The sequence below is a fragment of the Squalius cephalus genome (genome assembly GCF_949319135.1).
Source record: "Squalius cephalus genome assembly, chromosome: 16".
NCBI lineage: Eukaryota > Metazoa > Chordata > Actinopteri > Cypriniformes > Leuciscidae > Squalius > Squalius cephalus.
The window spans coordinates 28,223,044-28,235,190 of NC_137137.1; positions in this window are offsets into that span (position 1 = coordinate 28,223,044).

Here is a 12,147-nt window from a genome sequence, read left to right on the forward strand (position 1 = left end):
AAACGCGAACCTGTGAGAAATGCTGATGGCGTTCACATGCACATTAAGAATTGGTTCTATAGTTATGTGCGTTTGAATATATGTGCGCAGGTTTGGAATTCCCTACAAACCAAGCCTAAACAAAGTACTGGTGTTTCCTTATAATTTTTGATACAGAATTTTATTTTATTTTATCAATTCGGGGTAGAGTTTCCCGAATTGAGTTTCCCGACGACGCTTTATCTGTAGAGTGGTAAAGGTATCCTCCATAGGGAGAGACTAGTTGGCACTTCAGCACTGCGTTGTCATCGGGTCCAGGCACAGGTCCTTCATCAGATCTGGATATGGCCTGGATCCGGCAGGCTGCGGGAAAACCTCGGGATAAACAAAAGACACTAAAATTAGCGTAGATGCCATTCTTCTTATGATGTAACGAGTACATCAGGATTTATGGGAAGTGTTCCCGGTTCCAGCTGACCTAATCTATGCAGCCTAACACTGAATTATAGAAGTCTATAGTGTATTATGTGAATGCTAGGTCAAAGAGATGTGTCTTTAGTCTAGCTTTGAACTGACAGAATGTCGGTATGGTGCCCTGGTGGCCTGTATACAGTAGCCAGCACAAATCTCAAACGTGATTTATCATTTACACTATATATTGTTACATTAAGCACCAACAATTCAAAAGAATTATATTTGAAACTAGACTTTTTAGTAATTTTAAAAATATTACAATAAATTACAGCAACACCTCCCCCTTTGCCTTTCAGACGAGGTTCATGTTTTTAACCATAATCTTGTGGGATGGACTCATTTAAAGTAATGTAATCGTTTGGTTTTAGCAAGGTTTCTGTCAAACACAGCACATCTAGGTTATAGTCAAGTCAAGTCACCTTCATTTATATAGTGCTTTTAACAATGTAGATTGTTCCAAAGCGGCTTTACAGAGATACAAGGATAGTTTAAAGTAACAGAGATTGTTTTGGCTTTATAGCAGTTCTTGAATAAAGTTACTTTCCAGCTAAAGTTAATTTGATTGATTCACTTCCGTCGCAACGATCATTAGTTATTAACTTAGGGGCCGCTAACACGACACTGTTTTAACAGGAAACTCTACACAGACTTTAAACGCGAAACCTGTGAGAACGCTGATGGTGTGCACATGCGTATTACGAGTTCAGTCTATTGGTATGCGCGTTTGAATATATGTGTCGCAGGTTTGTAATTCCCTACAAACCAAGTCTTAAAAAACTACTTGTCTGGCCTTAACATTTTGATACAGAATTTTATCACTTCAGGGTAGATACGCGAACCGAATTTTCCCGACAAAGCTTTATCTGTAGAGTGGTAAAGGGATCCTCAATAAGGAGAAACTAGTTGGCACTTTAGCACCCCGCTATGACATTGGGTCCAGGCACAGGTCCTTCATCAGATCTGGATACAGCCTGGATCCGGCAGGCTGTGGGAAAACCTCGGGATAAACAAAAACACTAAAATTAGCGTAGATGCTATTCTTCTTATGATGTAATGAGTACATCAGGATTTATGGGAAGTGTTCCCGGTTCCGGCTGACCTGATATATGCAGCCTAACATTGAGTTATAGAAGTCTATAATGTGTTATGTGTATGCTAGGTCAAAGAGATGTGTTTTTAGTCTAGCTTTGAACTGACAGAGTGTGTCTGCTTCCCGGACAATGGTAGGAAGACTGTTCCAAAGTTTTGGTGCTAAATAGGAGAAGGATCTACCGCCAGCAGTTGATTTTGATATTCTAGGTATTATCAACTGGCCGGAATTTTGAGATCGCAATAGACGTGAAGGACTATAATGCGTTAAGAGCTCGCTCAAGCACTGCAGAGCTAAACCATTTAGTGTTTTGTAAGTAAAAGTTTAAAATTTATACGATGTTTAATAGGGAGCCAATACAGTGTTGACAGAACAGGGCTAATATGGTCATACTTACTGGTTCTGGTTAGAACTCGAGCTGCTGCGTTTTGGACCAGCTGTAGTTTGTTTATTAAGCGTGCAGGGCAACCACCCAGTAGAGCATTACAATAATCTAGCCTTGAGGTCATGAACGCATGAACTAATTGTTCCGCATTTGTCAATGAGAGCATATGGCGTAATTTAGATATATTTTTAGATGGAAAAATGCGGTTTTACAGATACTAGACACGTGACTTTCAAATTAAAGATTGGTATCAAAGAGCACACCCAGGTTCCAAACCGACGACGAAGACTTAATAGAGCAGCCATCAAGTGTTAGACAGTATTCTAGGTTATTACGTGAGGAAGTTTTTTTTGTCCAATAATTAGAATCTCTGTTTTTTCAGAATTTAGTAGTAGGAAATTACTAGTCATCCAATTTTTTATATCAGCTATGCATTCTGTTAATTTTGTGAATTGGTAGTTTTCGTTAGGTTGTGAAGAAATATAGAGCTGAGTATCATCGGCATAACAGTGAAAGCTAATTCCATGCTTCCATACATCTCCTAATGGTAGCATGTACAGAGTGAACAGCAATGGTCCTAGTACTGAGCCTTGTGGTACGCCATACTGAACTTGTGATCGATAAGACATCTCTTCAATTACTGCTACAAACTGATAACGGTCAGATAAGTATGATTTAAACCATGCTAGTGCAATTCCACTAATGCCAACATAGTTTTCTAGTCTATTTAAAAGAATGTTGTGGTCAATGGTGTCAAATGCAGCACTAAGATCAAGTAACACTAATAGAGAGATACAACCACGATCGGATGATAAGAGCAAATCATTTGTGACTCTAATGAGAGCTGTCTCGGTACTATGGTACGGTCTAAATCCTGACTGAAAATCCTCGCAGATATCATTTCTTTCTAAAAAGGAACATAGTTGTGAAGATACTGCCTTTTCTAGTATCTTTGACAGAAAGGGTAGATTCGAGATCGGCCTGTAATTGACTAATTTTGTAGGATCAAGTTGCGTTATTTTAACAAGCAGGTTTAATCATAGCCAGCTTAAAGGTTTTTGGTACGTATCCTAGAGACAAAGATGAATTGATGATAGTAAGAAGAGGATCTATGACCTCTGGAGGCATCTCTTTCAGTAGCTTAGTTGGTATAGGGTCTAACATACATGTTGTCGGTTTAGACTGTAATCATATTAACAATAAGTGCTTTTGGAGTAAGGGATCGAATATTCAGCAAGTTTTATCATTTGCTCATTTGTCTGTTTTTTATTTGTTGAACATCAATTGAATTTGAACATCAATTGAATTTTTAGGAAGTTTTTTGTATTTCCTAATTCGGGGAACAGACACAGTCTCTATATGATGATATCTAGGTGAAAGAGTCTCTATGTGATGGGATTAATCTGACCTTTGTGACGTTAGACAGCTAGCAGACGGTCGGTTTAGCCAGTCTTTCTGCTTCCTGACCTGAGCCCCAATTCATTTTTGAGCTCTAAGACTATGTGCCATATTACTAGAGAGAAGAGCAGAACCATCCCAGGAGGGATGAATACCATCTCTTTTCAACAGGTCAGGTCTGCCCCAAAAACTTCTCCAATTGTCTATGAATTCTATATTATTTTTGCGGACACCACTTAGACAGCAAGCCATTGAGCGAGGAAAAAGTGGCGAGGCATAGCGTCGCACAGTGCCATCCGCGGCCTCTTGGGGCTCGGAGGAAGGGGAGTCAGTTCTTTCTTTTACAGTTTTATGGGTCAGCTCTTTCCTCGTGCATGTCCCTGAGCACCTGTGACTGATGGACTTGTGGAACGTCTCGGTTACGTATGTAACCCTCGTTCCCTGAAGGAGGGAATGGAGACGTTACGTCAGAGACTGACGAATGGGGATATCGCTAAAGAGCCCTATTGCCTTCGAGTTATTAGAAAATGTGCCAATGGTATGAAAATTCCATGGGTCTGCGGAATTTGCATCGCGAACTCCGCCCCACCGCGTGGGTATAAAAGGAGCCGCAAGTGCAATCTCGCATTATGTTACCTGCTAAGGAGCCGAGACTGTGTGCCCCGGCCATTTCAGCGGTACAGCGGCATGGGGACATAACGTCTCCGTTCCCTCCTTCCCTCCTTCACGAAGGACGAGCGTGTTCCCTCCTTCCCTCCTTCACGAAGGATGAGCGTTCCACGGCGGCCTGCTCTGACAGGGGTCTGGCAACAGAGGGGGATGATTTGCATAGCATGATTTGCATAGTGGTGAGGCATAGCATCACACGCTGCCATCCGCAGCCTCTTGGGGCTCGGAGGAAGGGGAGTCAGTTCTTTCTTTAACAGTTTTATGGGTCAGCTCTTCCCTCGTGCATGTCCCTGAGCACCTTCGCCTGATGGACTTGAAGGATGGCCATGGCATGCAGAGCGGAGGCGGCCTGCCCCGCAGCTCTATAGGCTTTGGCCACGAGAGTGGACGAAAACCTACAGGCCATGGAGGGGTGCTTTGGGTCACCACGCCAGGTGGAGGCACTCTGGGGACACAATTGCATCGCCACTGCGCGCTCCATCGGGGGGACCCCAGGTTACCCGTTGGCCGCCGTGCCATCGAGGGAAGAGAAGACGGAGGATGCTGCCAGAAGTCAACGGGGACTTCCACGACCTGGTGACCTCCTGATGCACTTCCGGGAAGAAAGGTTCTGGGAGCGGGTGCTGGCGGGAACCAATCATCCAGCCTTAAGCGCTCGGGTGAGGGCTGCAGGTGCCACTCCAACCTGATGCTTTCAGCTGCCCGGGCAAGCATGGCCATCAGCTCTGGATCCGACTCGGGCAACGCTGGCACTCCCAAGGTAGGCAACGCAGCCGAATCCTCATCTCCAGAAGAATCCAGCCTGCCTTGTGACGCTGCGAGCGACATGGAGTCATCTACCGGAGCCCCAAATGAAACACTGGGTCCCGAGAGGAACCAGGCACATCCGAAAGCTCCACGGCTTGCGATGTGCAGGGGGTGTGGCCCGAGGAAGATTCATCGGGTTGTTCCACATCGTAACCTTCAGATCACCCTGGCCACCAGCCAAAGAATACCCTCACAAGGAGGAGATAAATTGGGGTGTAGCAGAGGGGACTCTACCTCTACGGAGGTCATTGAGTCTCGATCTTAACACACAAAGATCATGTTCCTGCAATGAGAACATGACTCATCCACGAGCACTGTCTGAGCGTGATTAAAGCCTAAACATGCTAGACAACGCTCGTGACCGTCAGGTGGATGGATCATGCGCCCACATCCAGAAACACACGGGCGAGACATCTTTAAAAAGACGTGCCCGTGCAGCTCTTTTAGAAAAGAAAAACTTTCTTTCTGCCCAGGGGAGAAACACGAGCCGTATGCAAGTCACTGCCCAGACCAGCAGCAGGATTGTGAATCCGCTGAAACACGTCGTCACACCAACACCGACTGAAGAGAGAGATGCTCATTGCTTTAATGAAGGTGAAGATGAAGGTGAAGAGAAGCACATCAACACTTCGGCTCCGAAGCAGAAAGATAATGCAAGATTGCACTCGCGGCTCCTTTTATACCCACACGGTGGGGCGGAGTTCGCGATACAAATTCCGAAGACCCATGATATTTTCATACCATTGGCTCGTTTTATAATAATTTAAAGGTGATAGGGCTCTCTAGCGAAACCCCATTTGTCAGTCTCTGACGTAACTCGTAGTGACTGACTGAAAGGGAACTACATTTTTTACAGAAACATTTAAAGTTTGTGTGTCATCGCTCGGCCTATAAAAAAAAATGAGGCATAAGCCTACTACTGTAAACATCAGAAAATGAACACCATTTGCAGACATGTGTAATGTAGCAAAGAAATGTATTTAAAAATTATAAAGTAACGCACCTTTCTTCATTGAAATTAAGTCATCTTGCATGATAACATCTTAAACTCAGCATGGAGATACTGGAGGATGATCCTGTTTTAATCATTCTTCAGTTTATAATATATTGTGAATACAGATTGTCTTTAAAAAATAAACCTAACTTAAAATATATTCACTGTAGTAAAAAATTATGAAAACTCTGGTTTTACCTATAAAGTATCTACATGCTACTTGAATTTCAATTGTATTTTGAAAATATACATTTTTACACTCGTGGAACAGTTCTTAATCATGCCAAATGTATTTGGGTCTAACAATCTCAGTATCTGGACAATTTTATCAAATCATTGTTAAAATCATAAATTAGCACTGTCTCAAATTAATTTTAAAGGGGTCATATAATGCCATTTTTGTACAAGCTAATATGATTCTTTAGGGTCTAAATTAAAAGTTTGTAATATACTCTAATTAAAAATTCTCATTAGTATTGTAAGAAAACACTCATTTTACCTGGTCAAAAAGCTCTGTTTTCAGCAAGCCGTTTAAGTGCATGTCTCTTTAAATGATAATGAGTTTTGCTCACCCCGCCCCTCTGTTCTGTGCCTACACCGTTTGTAACACAATAACACAATAACCATAATGCATTACAAAATTTTGGCCTTGATTTTTGCTAGAAGAATAAAAAAAGTATTAGATTCTATTATTGATGTAACACAATCAGGTTTTATGCCTAAGAGGCATATCTCCAACAACATTAGATTAGTATTAGATTTAATTGACTATTCATATTTAATTTCAGATGACAGCTTCATATTTTTCTTAGACTTTTTCAAAGCTTTCGATACTGTCGAACATAATTTTCTTTATCATTCACTCAAGATCTTTGGCTTTGGTGATTTCTTTTGTGATGCAATCAAAACATTGTATAGTAATGCAAATGGCTCAATTAACCCTTGTGTGGTGTTCATATTTTTGTTACTCAGCCAGTGTTCGTGGGTCTGGTGGACCCGCTGCATTTTTGGGTTTTTAATTCAACACAATCAAAAATGTTATGTTAAAATACTCAACAGATGTTTACTTTATCCCAATTACAAGCAATATAAACAGCATATATGGTTAATATTTTCTCTTTACCTTTGTTAGATCACATTTAAGAATTGCAACCTCGTGTGGGAATGGCAGGAGTAGAAACACAAAACTCACTCTTGCACTCTTTCACACTTACACACAATCTCTCTCTCACACCCACGCACACACACACTCATGCACACACATACACACACACACACACAACACACACGCCCACAACACACACATAGACACACACAAAACACACACCCACACCCACACACACACACACACATACACATGCACACACACACACACACACACACACACACACACACACACACACACACACACACACACTTGGATATGTGGTGTGCGGTCACTCTCCATAGGCATAATGGTTTTTCTAATATACAAACTGTATAATCTATCCCCCTACACTAACCCTACCCCTAAACCTACCAATCACAGACAACTTTTGGCATTTTTTGAATTTCAAAAAACACCATTTAGTATGTTTTAGTATGAGGACACAGATGTCGCCATAAACCATGTTTACGTTGTAATACCCATGTCATTATACACATTTGTGTCCTCATAAACTATATACAAGAACATACACACACTAACAGCAGGCCCTGACAGGAGGAGGAAAGAGTAAAGGTACACAGGACCTACAATTTCCACACTTTTATTAGCCTCGGGTCCAGTGGACCCGAACATCCTGTGTGTAATATAAATGTGTAGGGGGGGTGTACAGTGTGTTTTCATTGAAAATGTGTTCTGATATACAGTATATTCCTCACAGAAAATGAGCCAAGGCCAATGAGTCTCAGTTTGAAAAAATAATTAATTGTATCATTTTTCTTTTGATAAAAAATGAAAACGGGTCCAACAGACCCAAACACCATACAAGGGTTAAGCTTAAAAATGGGTCCTCACCCAGATTTGAAATCAAACGTGGAATTCGACAGGGATGCCCTATTTCTCCCTATCTTTTTTTACTTGCAGCCCAACTTTTATGTGAACATATTAAAAATAGTAATTTGCAGGGCATTTCCATTGCTGGGAGGATGGTTATTATTAGTCAGTTGGCAGATGACACAACACTGTTTTTAAAAGACAGCTCCCAGGTTCCTCTTGCTATTGACATAATATAAGTCTTCAGTAAAGCCTCTGGTCTGTGTTTAAACCTTAAAAAATGTGAATTACTGGCTCTAAAAGATTGTGATGTTGAGTTAATTGCTAATATTCCTGTGAAAAGCTCTATTAATTATTTAGGTATTGTGATTGATAAAAATGAACCCCAAAGATGCAAGAATAACCTCACTCCTATTGTTGAAAAAATTAAGAAGAAATTTAACCTGTGGCTATTACGTGATTTATCTTTGAAAGGCAGGATTTTACTTTCGAAGGCAGAAGGAATATCAAGGGTAACATACGCTGCTCTATCTTTATATATAGATCAACAAATGTGTAAAACTATAGATAAAATCCTTTATGATTTTGTATGGAAAAATCGTAATCATTATCTGAAAAAGTCTGTTTTAATGAATGAGTATGATCAGAAACTTGATCAGTTTCATCATCTCAGCATCCCGGATAGCTTAGAAGAACTCAATACTGCAACAGAAACTTTTAACTCTCTCTTTTCCAGCACTTTAGACACAGTTGCTCCGTTGCGCTTAAAGAAGATTAAAGAAAATAGTCCAACGCCGTGGTACAACGAGCACACTCGGGCCCTTAAAAGAGCAGCCAGAAAAATGGAGCGCAACTGGAAGAAAACAAAACTAGAGGTATTTCGCATTTCATGGAAAGAGAGCTCGATTACTTAGAGAGGCCTAAAAGCTGCTAGATCTGCTTATTTTACAACCCTATTAGAAGAAAATAAACATAATCCTAGGTATTTATTTGAAACGGTGGCTAAACTAACGAAAAAGAAAGCTTCAAGCACCGAAGTTTCCAAGCAGCACAGCAGTAATGACTTTATGAACTTCTTCACTTATAAGATTGATAATATCAGGGAGAAAATTATAACTATGCAACCGTCTACTACAGTATCACATCAGGCAGTGCATTGTAGTCTCCCTGAGGAAAAATTTGATTCATTCGTTGCTATAGGAGAGGAAGAATTTACTAAACTCGTTAAATCATCTAAATCTACAACATGTATGTTAGACCCTATACCGACTAAGCTACTGAAAGAAATACTTCCAGAGGTCACAGATCCTCTTCTTAATATCATTAATTCATCTTTGTCTCTAGGATACGTACCAAAAACCTTTAAGCTGGCTACACTCTTAACCCGAATTAGTTGACTTTACTCGCAAATCGCGTGGAAACCCGTTGCCTTATACCACTTTAGTTTTTACACAAGCAGAAACTAAACATGTTGAGTTGTATTAACATGGAACCCTAACCTTTTACACAAGCTGAAACTAAACATGTTGAGTTGTATTAACATATAACCCTAACCTTTTACACAAGCTGAAACTAAACATGTTATGTTGTATTTACATTGTTTAGGATAATAGGTTTACTATTGGGTACCCAGCATGCATTGCAAGTGTCACCATTGTTGAGATTCATATACAATTCTGTTGGATTTCCTGCTGTAAAATCACAGGACTTTCATTATTGAAAACACAGACATTATGATATTAAGGTAAAGATCATATGAGGTGTTACTGACTTACTGTGCTAGGTGTTACTGATAACAACATCAATAGGCAGTTATAGTCAATTGATCACTTCACTCTTGGCTTTTTGCTATAACTATTGTGCTTTTTAAACTGACAGTTAAAGCAGCCAGAGAAAATATAATGTTTAAATATCAAAGGCAAGAGCCCAACTAAAGCCAACACCTTTCACCATCATGGTGACTACAAATGAAACAATAAATAATCAACATCTAAACCTCTGTTGATTCTCAACAAGATCTTTTGTAGACGTCTGACAGAAATAAAGTCAGTCTGTTTAGTAATAAGTTAAGCTGGTAATGTTCGACTCTTCGGTTCAAACTTTAAATGGCGCACTCTGCGTCTCTGCGCGCTGTCACCTGTTTAAATAGGCCATGCCCCTCCCTTACAGAAGCTTAACATAGCGAGTTATCTCAGCTTAACATGATTAGTGCAATGAATCTTTCAGCTAAATAGTACAAACAACTAATGTTTTTTAGTAATGATAGAAGGTTTTTACTAAACATAAAAGAATAAGTAATGATTACTCGTAAGTTTAATTAGAAACAAAATCTGGGTTTACAGTGTATGATTAAACCGCTTGTTAAAAAAACGCAACTTGATCCTACAGAATTAGTCAATTACAGGCCGATCTCGAATCTACCTTATCTGTCAAAGATATTATAAAAAGCAGTGTCTTCACAACTGTGTTCGTTTCTTGAAAGAAATGATATCTGCGAGGATTTCCAGTCCGGATTTAAACCATACCATAGTACTGAGACAGCTCTCATTAGAGTCACAAATGATTTGCTCTTATCATCCGATCGTGGTTGTGTCTCTCTATTAGTGTTACTCGATCTTAGTGCTGCATTTGACACTATCGACCACAACATTCTTTTTAAATAGACTCGAAAATTATGTTGGCATTAGTGGAATTGCACTAGCATGGTTTAAATCATACTTATCTGACCGTTATCAGTTTGTAGCAGTAAATGAAGAGATGTCTCATCGATCACAAGTTCAGTATGGCGTACCACAAGGCTCAGTACTAGGACCGCTGCTGTTCACTCTGTACATGCTACCATTAGGAGATATCATTAGGAAACATGGCATTAGTTTTCACTGTTATGCCGACGATACTCAGCTGTATATTTCTTCAAAACCAAACGAAACCTACCAATTCACAAAATTAACGGAATGTATAGATGATATAAAAAATTGGATGACTCGTAATTTCCTACTTCTAAATTCTGAAAAAAACAGAGATTCTAATTATTGGACAAAAAACTTCCACACGTAATAACCTAGAATACGTCTAACACTTGATGGCTGCTCTGTTAAGTCTTCGTTGTTGGTTAGGAACCTGGGTGTGCTCTTTGTGTCATGATTCTGCACTCGTGTCCTTGATTTTCTTTAGTCTTGAGGCAGAATCATGACAGACCCGTGTTTTATGTGCGAACACATGGCCTTTTGCTGGGCCATGTGCTTGTGTTGTCTCGTTCTCTTGCCCCGCCCCCTTGTTATCCTCGTTTTGTCTTTATTATTCAATCTGTGTCACCTGTTGTGTTAATCATTTGCTCCCTATTTAATCCCCTTGTGTTTGCTGTCCTGTGCTGGTTCATTGTTATTCATTGTATGATACCTACCGTGAGTTACCTGTTGAAAGTCTTGTCTAGTAAGAAGAGTTTGATCCTGTCTTTATTGTCTAGTTTATTGTCTAAGTCTAGTGTTGTCAGTCTAAATAGTCTATTCTGTCTTGTTTTGCCCCCTCGTGGGTTTTGTTTTCTGTTTTTGTCCCAATAAACCTTTTTGTGTAGTGCATACTGTCTGCGATTGGGTTCTCTACCTCCACCCTCATAACACTTTGATACCAATCTTTCATTTGAAAGTCATGTGTCTAGTATCTGTAAAACTGCATTTTTCCATCTTAAAAATATATCTAAATTACGCCATATGCTCTCAGTGACAAATGCGGAACAGTTAGTTCATGCGTTCATGACCTCAAGGCTAGATTATTGTAATGCTCTACTGGGTGGTTGTCCTGCACGCTTAAACAAACTACAGCTAGTTCAAAACGCAGCAGCTCGAGTTCTTACCAGAACCAGGAAGTATGACCATATTAGCCCGGTTCTGTCAAAACTGCACTGGCTCCCTATTAAACATCACATCAATTTTAAAATATTGCTGATCACTTACAAAGCACTAAATGGTTTAGCTCCGCAGTACTTGAGCGAGCTCTTAAAGCATTATAGTCCTTCACGTCTATTGCGATCTCAAAATTCCGGCCAGTTGATAATACCTAGAATATCAAAATCGACTGCTGGAGGTAGATCCTTCTCCTATTTAGCACCAAAACTTTGGAACAGTCTTCCTAACATTGTCCGGGAAGCAGACACACTCTGTCAGTTCAAAGCTAGACTAAAGACACATCTCTTTGACCTAGCATTCACATAATACATTATAGACTTCTATAATTCAGTGTTAGGCTGCATAAGGTCAGCTGGAACCGGGAACACTTCCCATAAATCCTGATGTACTCGTTACATAAGAAAAATGGCATCTACGCTAATTTTAGTGTCTTTTGTTTATCCCGAGGTTTTCCCGCAGCCTACCGGA